Source organism: Bubalus kerabau, chromosome 8 (assembly GCF_029407905.1).
Source record: "Bubalus kerabau isolate K-KA32 ecotype Philippines breed swamp buffalo chromosome 8, PCC_UOA_SB_1v2, whole genome shotgun sequence".
NCBI lineage: Eukaryota > Metazoa > Chordata > Mammalia > Artiodactyla > Bovidae > Bubalus > Bubalus kerabau.
The window spans coordinates 91,185,028-91,200,008 of NC_073631.1; the positions used below are offsets into that span (position 1 = coordinate 91,185,028).

At 38.9% G+C, this 14,981-nt stretch overlaps 1 protein-coding gene across 2 annotated transcripts in view; it reads left to right on the forward strand.

Annotated features, from left to right (window-relative positions):
* Positions 1–5,667: 5,667 nt before the first annotated feature.
* ASB15 (ankyrin repeat and SOCS box containing 15) overlaps positions 5,668–14,981 on the forward strand; it is a 36,402-nt gene continuing 27,088 nt past the window's right edge. Inside the window, exons 1-2 of one of the 2 annotated variants that reach the window (XM_055590818.1) lie at positions 5,668–5,775; positions 11,747–11,815. The gene's annotated coding sequence lies outside the window, so the exon portion shown is untranslated. Of the gene's footprint in view, positions 5,776–5,971; positions 6,157–11,746; positions 11,816–14,981 lie in introns of those variants that run through there. The other variant, XM_055590817.1, reaches the window with a different exon arrangement.

The window sequence follows — 14,981 nt, forward strand, 5'->3', positions numbered from 1 at the left end:
AAGCCTAGGAAATCCTCTCACATGGCGGTCACCATGGCACAGTCCTGATGTTCACCTCCACCGCTTGCTTCTCCTGTGTTTGATGATTTTTCTACGGAAGTATAATACAACAGTTTTCAATTCTACTTCAGTTTCTGCTTTTTGACATCCTTTTAATCCCCAAGTAGCTGCTGATATAAACTTTAAAAGAACTGATTTTAATAGATCAATGGCCCTTTTTCACAAAGTGAGACAAACAAAATGAGCTGAGAGATTTTTCTCAGAGAGAAACAGCCTAAGTAAAGAAAGTAATGTCCCTAAATTTAAGGAAATTGTATGTGGGTCGTAAAAGCCCCTAGACATAAGAACCTTGTGTCTTTATTCTTTATACTGAGAAGAAGGACAGAGGAGGGGAACGATGGAAAACCTCTGAAATGAAGTCAGTTAGGGAGATGATTCTGAAACAGAAGACAAACCGACAGTTTGCTGAGTCCCATGGTCGGTTCTTAGTCCTCATCTTACTTGGCCTGGCAACAGAATTTGATACAGTTAATTTCTCTCTCCTGCTGCAAATATTTTTCTTCCCCTAGCTTGCATTCTGTTCTATCCTGAGACTTTGGTTAGCACAAGGCTAATCCTTTGAATGCCTGTATTTTTATGCCTTTGTGTATTCATTTGGTGAATGTATCCAACCTCATGGCTTTATGTATCACCAATTTGTGTTTCCAGCTCAGACTCCCCTGCCTAAATGTGGACTCACATTCACCTGCCCCCTTAACCTTTCCTCTTGCTTGGATTTTAACAGGTATTTCATGCTTTACATGATCCATGCTGAACTCCTGTTCTTCTTCTTTAAACCTGCTCTTTTGGGGACCTTTTTCATCTCAGTTGATGGCAACCCTATCCTTCCGGTAGTTTAGGCTCCATCTTTCTCCGCCTCGTACACCTGACATCAAATCTAAGACAAAATCTGTAAATTTTACCTTCAAACAGAGCAAAATACCTTTATATTAGCTGGTGAAATGTTATGCTCTTTCCTGTATCCTGTGCTCAATCGCTCAGCTGTATTCAACTCTTTGCAACTCCATGGACTGCACATAGCCTGGCAGGCTCTTCTGTCCATGGGATTTCCCAGGCAGGAATACTGGAGTGGGTTGCCATGTCCTTCTCCGGGAGATCTTCCTGACTCCAGGGATCAAACCCATGTCTCCTGCATCTCCTGCATTGCAGCCAGATTCTTTACCACTGAGCCATCTGGGAAGCCCTCCTGTATCCTGAGTACCCAGAAAAGAAAACCCCTAGAAAGTATTCACTTACCTGACACTAGATGGTCCAGATCTTCAGGACTGGAGAATTACCCAGACATTCCAAACTGCATCCAAACATTTTCACCAAACCTCAAAACTCAACTTGATTTTAACATTTTTGAATTATAGCCCCAGTGAAGGAAATGTGAAAATGTACCTTATTTGTATTGTAATTGCATATTAAATCCTCAAATCAAGTTACAACTAAGCTGCATATAATGTATGGTAGTAGACATTCCATTTTGGAAAAATCAAAGTGTTTTATTCCTGGATTGACACTATTTACTAGAGGTGAATCTAAGTCTAGCAGAAATAATCACATTTTTCTAGTTTCCTGAAAGAATCACTAAGCTTAACTTTTATATTGAAATTGTTTGAACAAAATGGTAAGTCAGTTTTGATATGTAAAAAATAAAAGATCTGAATGCAAATGGGGGTATTAATGTGTCTCTTAATGGTAATGAATTTATGTCAAAATTTTAAAATTTTAACATGGTGAATTTTATTCATCAAATTCTTATACTTTTTCCATAACAGATAATGTCAAAATGCTCTTTTTCGTAATTAGCTATTAATTAGGGAAACATCATACACTAGCAACTTCAAAAAAAATCAAAACATAACAACAAGTGTGATTCTTTTGAGAAAGAACAGAATACTGAATTTTCAATAATTCAAATTTTACTTTGGTTGTCAATATGAAGCTCTGTTATACAGTCTTGATTATGATTATGTTCAATTGATATAAAAAGATACTAAGAATAGTGAGAGTCTCCTTGCCTTAAGTCACTATCAATTTAGGATATGTAAGAGGTTAGAATGGCACCCCACTCCAGTACTCTTGCCTGGAAAATCCCATGGACAGAGGAGCCTGGTGGCTGCTGTCTATGGGGTCACACAGAGTCGGACACGACTGAAGTGACTTGCATAGCATAGCAAGAGGTTAGAATCAGAAAAGATTAGAAGAAAAGGACTCCAAATACTTTGATTTTCCATTAATGTAAAACTGATCTCTCTTTGTAAAACTCAAATGTGTATCTGTATGAGTCTTTTGTTCTCTGACCCTCTCTTCTGTAGCCTACTTATGTCTTATCTCTCTTACCAAATTTGGGCCTCTTTTCCACTTATTTTCCTCTGCAAGATGGTAAACTTCAGGATTAGAGCTGTGTGTCCCACCCATCTTGGTGTGCATGCTTTAAGCGGTCCACCACCGCCTTCTGCATATACTAAAATGTCTGCGTTTATAGCACAGACGACTGAATGGGACAGTTGGTTTATGTTCATTTTATATCCCAGAAGTATGATACTGTTAGTACATACTGTGTCTGTACAGTGATTACTATTTTTCAAGGAATTTCCATAATTATGCTCTTGTTTTATTCTCATAGCGGTGGGAAGTAGTGAGAGCAGTGTTTACACAGGTGGGAACTAAAGCACAAGCATTTCAGTGATCTGCCTTAATTCACAAAGATACGGACAGATCTGAGGCTAAAATAGAGATTCCCTGCCTTCTTTTAATTTAGAGTTCTTTCTCTTCGATGCACTTGAAATGTCTCTCGTGATGTTGAAAATTAAGAGCTTTGTTCTAAAAAGAAAGAAAGAAAGATCAACTCGCTTTCTTAAAATTCAGCTGAAGTTTTAACTGAATCAGCATTTAGTTAAGTGAGACAGGAAGTAACTGCTAACCCGGTGTTAGACAGTAATAAGTCACCAGTGTTAGGCAGAACATTTAGCACATGTTTGATGTGTGCTTTCTACGTGGCAAACTCTTTACCAGACACTGTTGATGAAGTGGTAAGTATTACTGGGAGCCAGTACAGAATACTCGTGCTTTTTGCCCATCACTAGTTCAGTGTGCTATCTACAGCACTATCTTACTAAAAGCTACCTTCTCGTCACTTGCCTTTGTCCCTCCGCGTGGAAACAAAATGACAGTGATGTCAACAGTGCCGGTTCTCCCAGGGGCCTGTGACATCAGCGCCACTGATGGAAGGCAGTGCTAATACCTTTGACTCAGTTTTAGTTGTTTCTCAGTCTTGGGGAGGAAAAAACAACAACAACAATAGAAAGCACAACAAATGCAAACAACCAATTATCAAAGTACTAGGAAGCACACTAAAATAAAAAGCATACTTTTCCCACATTTTTCTCCTCTGTTTTATACCCAACTGAAATAAAATGTGCAATTTTTAATAACAGCTCCCAAGACCAAACTAATGAACACATGTAGAAAGGGAGGAAGGAAGAGAAGAAAATCTGAACTATCCTAAAGTAAAAATGAAACCAAGTGAGGTACACAGTACCACTCACTAAACTACAGAATAAAAGAGCAGAACAAAGGAGGGTTCTCCAAGGTGTGGACAACCCCATTTTGCTCAGGAGGCAAAGATAAAGCTGTGCTCTGATAGGCTTTTATGAATCAGGGGATGTATTGAAAGGGAATATGGTAATGGCCTTGTGGGGTAGATGGCATTATATGGCTTATCATAGCAAGAGTGGTATGTTAAAAGTCACAGTCGAAGGCCCACAAGCCCCGTGCCTGTTTTCAGGAACACAGAGTACCTGTGGGCAAGTGAGAAGTGTGGCAGCGGTGCATGTGTTAAACACGAAGCCCAGGAAGCCACCTCACTCCCTGGGAGTTCACCGTGCAGTGCTGCCAGACCTCCCGGCCCCCGAGTTCCAGGGACAGTCCCTTTAACAATGTGTTACAACCATTTCCACCTAAGCCTCCTGGTGTCAGTTGCTAGAATTAGCATCTTGACACAGGACATGCATTTCTTGCTATATATAGATAGAAAGGACACGTATTTGGATGTTGGTATCATTGTATGTACCTTCTCAGAACAATGGTAATATTCAGTAGCGCTTCACTGCCTGATCATACCCCTCACTGAAACTCACCCTAATCTACAAAACAGGGGTGCAAGGTTCTTTGTTTCCATTTGAGAAAACCAGCAGGAAAAGTCAATTTCCAAAACAAGCAAATGTGGAAGTGATTATTACCATTATGAAAAGCTCATTTTCTTAAATACTTGAATTACTCAAAGCCTGCTTTACTGTGTGGGTATAGATGATTAGCTACTTGAGGAATAAATCTTGTAAAAATGGTGAATGCCAAGGTCATTGTGTTATTATTTGTTATTATTATGGTTTTGATTATTATTACCCCCATATTACAGATGAATAAACTGAATCCCAGAGCCTTTAAATAGCAAACGTAAGGTGACAGAATAAGTGGTAAGGCAAGACTTGTTCATAGATCTGTGTCATCAATAGCATATTTTCATTGATTTGATACACTCTGTTTTTTTCTATTATATTAAGCATTATTTTTAATATTGTGCAACATAACTAGATCCACAGCAATCATTATATAAATGCATAAAATGGACATAAATTTATTCATATAAGAGCATAAATGTCCCTGAAATGTGCCAAATCACATTTTTAAATGTTGAGTATAGATTTTTCTTAACCTTCATATAAATTTTTAAATATTATAAGTTAAGAAAAGCTCAATAAAAAGTAGAGTTTCACAATGCTGCTTGCTTTTTATGTGACTGCTTCATTGAAAAATTCCAAATCAGATTAATAACTATAAAACATGCACAGTATTCTAGCCTTCAACCTTGATTATTTCAAGACATGGTAATAATGGCATAAATACAAAATATTTCTTGGGGTTTGTTCCAAGGCTGACAGAAATATAGCCTTTTTTTTTTTTAATCACAAAGAGAAGGTTAGAACCTCTGATTTCACATTTATGGTTTTCCACATTTTGAAATAAACCTGATAAATCCACTACAGTCCATGTGTTTATTCCTTAACACTAAGTACAGAGTGACACATAGAAAAATCAGATACAAAGAAAAACCAATGCATATAGTACTCCCTGAAGCCTAGGGAGTAGAGAGTTCCAGGAAAAAAGGGAGGGAGTAAGAGCAGTAAGTCCAATAGAGGGCCTGAAAAATAAGAACCAAAAAGTGTCCATCAACCTTAGACACTAGCAGGTCAATGAGACCCTTGAGATGAGTTGTTTTAGTCTAGTGGTGGGGACAGAAGCCAGATGGCTTTGTGAGTGCTGACAGTGACTGAGTTAATCCAAGGATACCCATGTCAAAACAAACTTAAGGCAGATTATTTTCATTAGAAAATCAGTAAGACCCTAAGCTTTTTTTTTTTAATAGAAAACAAACAACTCTTCCTGATTAAAATAACTTTCTGCTTGCTTTACCTCTGCTGCTCACTTTATATGTTTTATAACTTGACATTAAAAGTCTTGATCAGATTAGATGTCATTGCATATCATATCCCCATCTGTGTATCAGACTGGCAGCTTTGAAATGCAAATCAAAACCAGTAGATTCCTACAACAAGAAGATTGTATTTAATGAGATTTGACATGAGTCTGAAAGATGAAGAATCAGAAATAATGTGTGTTAAAACTGACTAAAAGTGGACTGGAGTCTGCAGATACAAAGAGTCACAGGTTTGTTTCCTGAACCACTGATTTTAAAATATTTTTAAATTTTACTTAGCTGGTTTCGCTTTGTTCCTTCATCAAGGACCCTGGGTTGGCAGGTCGTTTGTTTTCATGAGAGCTTTTTGAACCAATGAGGATCTGGATAATCTTATTATACCTCTGTGGCCGTGTGCTTCTTGTGATGAGGGTCCAGAGAAGTGGTGGGTAACGCTTCACTGTGTGCCAGGAATCGCTCATGTTTCAGTTGTACAAGGTCAGAGCTTAATTTAGCCACCAACTGGGTACTTAATTTTAGATACACAGAGGAACACATTGGCTCCAGGGCACTTCCTCTGATTTAGGAAGGCAAGGCCCTGGATAAGAATGACAAGACGATCATTCCAAAAGGTGAGATTATGAAATATTTGGTCTGTACCTCATCAACTAGCTTCAGTAGTTTAGTATTGGGAATATTTTGAAGAGATGGAAACGTATTGTGATCACTTCTCATTACCTTCTTTCTGATTGATCACTTGTGGGTCTGCTTGTCAATGGCGTTTTTAATTATAGAATAAAGCCAGGGTTGTTTTGTTTGTTTACAGAATATTAACGCAATTGCATAATTATTAAACTTAATAAAAAATAGTATCATGAGTAAAGCAGATCAAGAATGAATATGCTTATAAGTATCAATGTATACACTGTGGAATGTCTTTGCTAGCTTTGGTTTCTGAGGAAAAATTAAATGATTTTTGTGAAAAATTAAATTTCTCTCAAGGCTTTTTAAAATCACTTATAACAAAAAAATGAATTAAATTTTAAAAATTAATTTATATTCAGATTAAAAATTCCTTTAAATTCTTTTAGTCAGATGGAAAACAAAGGAACTCAGTAGAATTGTAAATTCACTTCTGGAAGTTCAATCATAGAGTCTGGAGGCTAGAAAGTCCTTAGAACTTATCTGAGACCATCACTCATCTGGTTCTTCAGTGAACAGATAATTTCTAAGGAACATTCTACATCTAAAATAAAATGGTTCCTAGGAAGCAGCAGCAGTGTGCACAGAGAACACTTTTTTTTAACACATTTTTTGCTGAGAACATTGTATAATTGTCATAAAATATCATAATTCTGCACTTTGTTGTTTTTAATGGGAATACCTTGTTTTGAAATGAAAATATACCTAAAATATTTATAGTTTTACTAGAGTTGTTTGGTAATTTGCTAGTTGCTTGCTTAAACTCATTAGAAAATTTTTTCTGAGGCTTATGAATATTTGGGTTATAGGAATATGATCCTTTGGTATTAATTCCCAGTAGCTGAGTCATCAGTTACAGTACAAAGGTCAAGCTGTGTGACCTCTAATGTCAGACGCCTCAGTTCACATCTACATCATCCCCATCACTCAGTAGCTATTCAGGCTTAGACAAATTACCTAACCATTGTGTGCCTCAGTTTCCTCATCTGTAAAATGGGAGTTATAATCTATTTAGCATACTTAGCATAATGCATGTCACAGATAGGCACTTAATAGATGTTACCTATAATAATTATTAAATTTGATAAAACAAATATTTATTGAGGACTTCCTGTGTGCTTAACTCTCTGCTAAACCATTGAAGGAAGGGCAGATATTGGTGTTGTTTCTGGGGAGAATGCATTATTTAAAGGCAGCAAACTCCTTAGGGCATGGATCCTATTGTCTGGTGTCTAGCAGTGTGCCTGAAATATAGCAGATATTGAATATATTTGAATAAGCAAATAGGATGGTCTGAAATTCCTAAGAAAAATTAATAATAATTATTGAGAACTGGTGAGTCAGTGTTCCTCATTTGCTTTTTTGTCTCAGTGGAGAAAGAGAACATAGTAGATACAATGTATCTGTATTTCAATAAGATATTTGACAGCATCTCTTGACGACGGTCTTGTTATCAAAAAGGAGACATTAATACTAGATGTGGTGTCTTTGGGAGGATTTGTAAATGGATAAACAGCCTTTCTTGAAGGGTGCTAAATAATAGATCAACGTCAACCTGAAGGTCTTTGTCCCACGCCAGTTTCTGTTCAACATTTATCATTATTAATGAAGCAGGTAGACACAGAAGACTTGCAAATAGAACAATGATACTTGGAGGATAGAAAATGCATTTTCTTTTAGCTGACTGAAATAAAGGTCAAATCCAAAAGAAAGAAGAAAATGTAATAGGACTAAATAAAGAGTCTTGCACAGAATTGTGCAGCAATAATGTGGATGGAAAAAGTGACATGTAGAATTTAGGGCAACAGGAATCCAAATCAAGTCTGTAACATGAAAGCCCCAAATTCATCTGAACGTGGGTTAAATTAATGCCTCTTCAGTGTCCAGCAAAAGGGAAGTGGTCACAGTCACTTCATGTTGTGTTGGTGTGACTGTAGCTGTTGTGTTGCCTTCAGAGTCCATGGTCCACAGCTGCTTTTTGAAAGAGATGGATAAATGAGTGTGTTTACAGGAAAGCCATCAACATGGTGGAGGGAGGTAAACTGTTCACAGGAGGAACAGTTGTCCAGGCCTGGGTGGAGAAGGCTCGGTGCAGACCTGACAGCCTTCCTGAGGCCTCTCATGTGGCAGAGGACAAATATTTCCTCAGCGTGGCTCTGAAAAATAGAACTAGGAGTATAGAATACTGATTTGAGGAGATGGATTCTAGTTCAATATATTTTCTAATTGTTAAAGCTGGCCAAAGATGAAGGGCTGTGTGGGGTATAGTAATCTGCCTGCTACTTTGCTTTTCAAGCTGAGGCTGGACAATTTCTAGACAGCATCTGTAAATGGAATTTACAAGTGGGGCTTACCTAATGGTCTTCAGCTCTGAAGTCTGGTGATTCTAGAGAAAAGAAAGAGAAGAAAGTGAAGTCGCTTAATCGTGTCTGATTTTTGCGACTGCATGGACTGTAACCTATCAGGCTCCTCATGAGAGCCTGATGGGATTTTCCAGGCAAGAATACTGGAGTGGGTTGCCATTTCCTTCTCTAGGGGATTTTCCTGACCCAGGGATCAAACCCAGGTCTTCTGCATTGCAGGCAGACACTTTACCATCTAAGCCACCAGGGAAGCCCCAGAAACAAAATAATGAGTGTGCCAGAGAACCTGTTAAAGATAAGGATTAGAGCTCAAACCACCAGACAATCCTTAGAATTAGACTTCCTTGTTCCAGAGGGGTTCAGTCACAGAATAATAACAGGTAACAGGTAATGTTTCATGACTACTTGCTACATGTCAGACACAGCTAATAAGGCAGCTAAGCCAGGAAGGCAAATTCAACTACTGTCTCCAGCAGAAAGAAACCAAAAGCCTGTATATGATTTCAAAATAACATATGAAGAAATGCAATGACTCGTTTGAGTTTTGAATAGAAAAGGATTTGATGAGCACCAAACAGACCACAGTCCCTGAGGTCACAAAAATCGGACATGACTGGGCATCCGAGCATGCATGGACGCAAACAAGAACTTCTGCCCTGATCAGTGAAACCTTTCAGGAACAAATATTTTTAGAGAGAGAATATATGCGTATGTATATATGTATTTGGGCTTCCCTGGTGGCTCAGTGGTAAAAGAATCTGCCTACAATGAAGAAGACGCAGGTTCCATCCCTGCGTCAGGAAGATCCCCTGAAGGAGGAAATGACAACTCACTCCATTATTCTTGCCTGTGAAATCCCATGGACAGAGAAACCTGTCAGGCTGTAGTCCATGGGGTTTCAAAGAGTCAGACACAGTTTATTGACTAAACAACAATAACAATATATGTTTTTGTATATATACAAGTACATATATGCATATATATGTACATTTTTTATTAAGGTCTAAAGATATTATTTTTATTGTTATTGTGGCTAATAATGTAATCAGAAGATTTTACTCACCCTACACCTCAACTGTGTAATAAAATAGTATAAATAGAGTGCAGCTATTTTATAATCTGTAACTGGCTTCACCGTCCCCAGGAGCTGCCACTCACTGATTAGTGCAAAATAAATTTGGTCTCATGCAGATGGCACAATAACTTAGGTGATGAAACCTTTGCTTGGATGACTCATGTACATGGATCAGTCTTTCAGATTTCTGCTCCTTCTTCTCTACTAAGTATTAAGTGAAGTGAAAGTAGCTCAGTTGTGTCCGACTCTTTGCGACCCCATGGACTATACAGTCCATGGAATTCTCCAGGCCAGAATAATAGAGTGGTTAGCCTTTCTCTTCTCCAGGGGATCTTTCCAACCCAGGGATAAAACCCAGATCTCCCGCATCGCGTGGATCCTCCTTCTCTGCTTTACTATAAATGAGGGCAATTTTCTCTCTTCTCGACCTCACAAAGTCTGGCCTGCCAGGAAGCGACCTATCTTACCACCTGTAAGGGTCACTCTGTGAACCAGATACCAGCCTGTTTTCTGGAAGACTTTGTAAGATTTGGCTCGATAAAGTCAGTCTTAGTTCCCTCAAAGTGTCTGGTCATATCTGATTACATGAACCTCATTCTCTTATATGATACCTTATCTATAGTATTAAATATTCTTCAAGGATATGAATGTTAATAGCTGTATAGTTTTCCATAGCTTGACTGCACAATAATATCTTCTACAAATTCCCTCTTGTTGGACATTTTATATTGTTTCTAATGATTTGGCTGTTCAACTCTACCTGCGATGAGCATTTTCACATACAAATCTTTTTCCACATCTTTGAATCTCTGTAAGATTCTTAGAATTACAGACAAAAGGGTGAGTCTTTAAAAGGATCAAGTTATCATGCCAGCTTGTGATAAGGACACATCTATGAATAATTTGCCTCTTCACAGGCCATACCTGCTCTATTCTTATCCATTCTCTGTTTATATTCCTCTGGAAATCCACATAATTGTAAACCTATAGCTCCCTCCCACTCTGCATCACTTTCAAAAGGTAGTATGCCATCTTCTTCCATCTGTCACAATTGAAATTGCCTTGGAAATCAATATTACAGAGTAAAAATGTCTAATGTTGTAATATGGAACTAGAGATAAAACTAGTATGACAGGCTTTATCATAGTGTATTCACCTAGAAATTAAGCCTAAGTTAGTGCAGTCCTGAAATTGGAAGTGAACTTGGCAAAAACATATGTGTGACATTGAGAAAAAACACAAGCTTAATCTATCCTTTGGCTAATTTTAAGAGTGTGTATTTGATCATTCCATTTTTTACTCATTCAGCAAATACATAGTGAATTCTTACTACATACCAGATATCATATTTAGTGTCTAGAGAAAAATATATCTATTTTGGCTTTTTATGTCATTTCTAAAATGTTTAAGGCATTTTGTTGTTGTTCAGTCATTGAGTTGTGTCTGACTCTTTGGCACACCCATGGACTGTAGCCCACCCAGCATGGCCAGTGTATTCTTTACCACCAGGGAAACCCTGAAGACATTTTAAGGCAACATAAAAGTAGCTTTCATCATCTGGACTAAGGGGTGTGTGTGTGTGTGTGTGTGTGTGTGTGTGTTTTATCAGAACTAGCTGTGCTGTTAAGAAAAATGCTGTTTGGACTGGTCTATGTCTCCTTGTCATCCATAGGATTTCTCTCTAAAAGACAAATATCTTGAAGAGGGAATGGCTGTGACTTATTATTTGTATATAGAAGTTACTTGTGTCTGTGTGTTAGAAACTAATTCTGACAGTTTTACCTCCTCCTGAAATCTCCTGGGGACTCATTGACTCTGTTGCTGAAATGAGCCTAATAAAGCTGATTTGCCACTTTGTACTACAGGATTCTGAAGAAGCAAACATGTGTAGCCACCAAATAAAAAACAAAACTGCTGCAACATTTTATTTATTTTTATTTCTGTATGTCTTCAGAGTTACACAAGTGAATGGTCAAAGTGCAGAAAAATGAAAATGAGTATTGTTTTGCATACACTAAATGTGAAATCTTCACAAAACCAAAATGTGAAAATGCCTTTTAACTAAAGCTACTCTTCTCATAGGACGAATCCTGATGATTCTCTCTGGAATCTCCAGTAGATGATTTTCTCTGGGACCATAGCAGTTTCAAGGTAAAAGAAAACATCCTCAGAGTATCAGCACTGCCCCTACCCACTGCCCCCACACCCCTGTTTCAAACAGCAGAACCTCAGAGCATTTGGAACTGGGCTAGCCCTGTATAAAAAAAAAAAAAAAAAAAAAAAAAAAAAAACAAAGTTTACTGTATTGCCCTTTTCTTATCCCCTCCTGTTACCTCCCACTAGATTCAGTCTTAATGAAAGTGAAAGTGTTAGTTGCTCAGTTGTGTCCAACTCTTTGCAACCCCATGGACGGCAGCCTGCCAGGCTTCTCTGTCCATGAAATACTCCAGGCAAGAATACTGGAGTAACTTGCCATTCCCTTCTTTAGGAGATCTTCCAGATCCAAGAATCAAACTCAGGTCTCCTGCTTTGCAGGCAGATTTTCTTTACTGTCTGAGCCATCAGGGAAGCCACCAAGATTCAGTCTTAGATCGTTTACCATCTTCCCCATCCCATTCAACCCTCAGCAACTATTCCAAGATATCCTGGTTCTACACTGGGGGCCAGTATGGTGCTCCTGGCGCTTTAAAAGGGGAAACTGGAAGATGGAACAATAAGCCACAAAGGACAGAATTGCTCACTGATGTAACAGAATTGCACTGATGTGACAGGTGCTGGGGCAGGGTGATATTTATGAACACAGAGTCCTTCCTTGCATCATGGAAGCACCTGTCCACTCTGGGAACTCTTAAGGCCAGCCCTGTTTAGGACCCACAGAGATGGTTTCAGTTTTTTATGCCCCAGACAGAGTATGTGAGTGAGAGGGGTGAAGACTTAATGTAATTGGAAACAAGCCAACCAGACAGTTCACAGGGGACAAAGTTATGTTGGCTCTGGTCCCGGTAAAAGGAAAATACCTTGAGCTCATGTTTTGGGAGCTCCCATGCTTCAGGGGAAGGCCTGAGAGGTCTCACAAACTTATCAACAGTAGAGGAGAAGCCTGGATTGAGGATTGAGGGTGGTTTAGAGAATTCAGTGCCAAGAGGCATCATATACCCATATTCACCTCTGTCTCATATCCTGTACCATTGTCCCAACCCCCAGCCACTTCAGGCAGGCACCAAATGGAATGTTGATCCAATTTTTTAGACAGTAATGTTTAGACTCCAAGAAAAGAACACAGAGTGAAAGCAAGTTTAGGACACCACATCCCCCCTAAGCAACACAGAGCCTTATTGCACAGAGTCGACGATAAAGATTCATGTGTCCCTGGAAGCTATGTTTTATTTTTGGAAGTTATTGTCATCAAGAGCTGGCTGACAAGATCAGAGTGCTTTCTTTTAAGGACAACAGACTGTGGGTTTTTTCCCTGCAGCTCTGGAAAGACATTAAAATGAAGGTACCATTCTCTGTCCAGACTCTACTTATCAGCTCTGTGACAATGGGTGGGCCTCTTAACCTCAGGAAGTCTAAGTTTTCACTTTTGCATGATGAGTCTCTAATACCTAGAAAGTAGAACTGGAGGATTTAAAGCAAGGCAGCATAGGCAAAGTGCTTTACATGGGGCTGGAAATAAAGCAAGCCCTCACTATTATTATAACCACTATTTTTATGATTACCAAAGTTATTCTTTCCCACTATCTAAATCTAGGATTTCACTCAGTCCATTCTGAAAGTAAACTAATAATTCCCGGTCTCTGAATAATGCATTTGGAAATCCTTAATTTAGTAGTTCTTTAACTGAGACACAAGAATGGGCTTCAGAGAACCCCATAAATGCCCTACAATTTTATGCAAACTTTTGAGTGACATACATCCCTCTGGAGAGAGAATCCATTGCTTTCATCAAACATGTTCCTGACTCTAAGCAAGATTTGTTTTGTTCAGTCACTCAGTCACGTCGGACTCTTTGTGACCCCGTGGACTATAGCCTACCAGGCTCCCCTGTTCTTCACCATCTCCCTGAACTTGCTCAAACTCATATCTGTTGAGTCGGTGATGCCATCCAACCATCCTATCCTTTGTTGTCTCCTTCTCCTCCTGCCTTCAATCTTTCCCAGCATCAGGGTATTTTCTAAAGAGTTGGCTCTTCTTATCAGGTGGCCAAAGCAAGATTAACCAGTGCCTGAAGTGAAAAGACTAACTTTCCAATAGGATTGTCCCAATTATTTCATATATCAGCTACTTTGAGAATAATTAAATTTCACTAGTGGGCATTTCCAGAACAAGGTTGACAAACTGTTATCTAGAAAGAGTCAATTATCTAGATGGAGAAGTGGGGCTCTCATGAATAGGTCTTCAGTTCAGTTCAGTTCAGTTCAGTTGCTCAGTCATATATGACTCTTTGAGACCCCATGAATCAAGCATGCCAGGCCTCCCTGTCCATTACCAACTCCCAGAGTTCACTCAGACTCACGTCCATCAAGTCAGTGATGCCATCCAGCCATCTCATCCTCTGTCATCCCCTTCTCCTCCTGCCCCCAATCCCTCCCAGCATCAGGGTCCTTTCCAATGAGTCAACTCTTCACATGAGATGGCCAAAGTATTGGAGTTTCAGCTTTAGCATCAGTGCTTCCAATGAACACCCAGGACTGATCTCCTTTGATGGACTGGTTGAATCTCCTTGCAGTCTAAGGGACTCTCAAGAGTCTTCTCCAACACCACAGTTCAAAAGCATCAATTCTTCAGTGCTCAGCTTTTTTCACAGTCCAACTCTCACACCATACATGACCCCTGGAAAAACCATAGCCTTGATGAGACAGACCTTTGTTGGCAAAGTAATGTCTCTGCTTTTGAATATGCTATCTAGGTTGGTCATAACTTTTCTTCCAAGGAGTAAGCCTCTTTTAATTTCATGTCTGCACTCACCATCTGCAGTGATTTTGGAGCCCAAAAAAATAAAGTCATCCACTGTTTCTACTGTTTTCCCATCTATTTCCCATGAAGTGATGGGACCAAATGCCATGATCTTCGTTTTCTGAATGTTGAGCTTTAAGCCAACTTTTTCACTCTCCTCTTTCACTTTCATCAAGAGGCTTTTTAGTTCCTCTTCACTTTCCGCCATAAGGGTGGCATCAACTGCATATCTGAGGTTATTGATATTTCTCCCGGCAATCTTGAAGGATGTCAAATATTTTTTGGCCCTTTATCAGACTGCTGGCTGGTGCTTTATTTGAATAGTTTTAAACAAAGCCTGACAGTAAACAGGCTCTCCTCT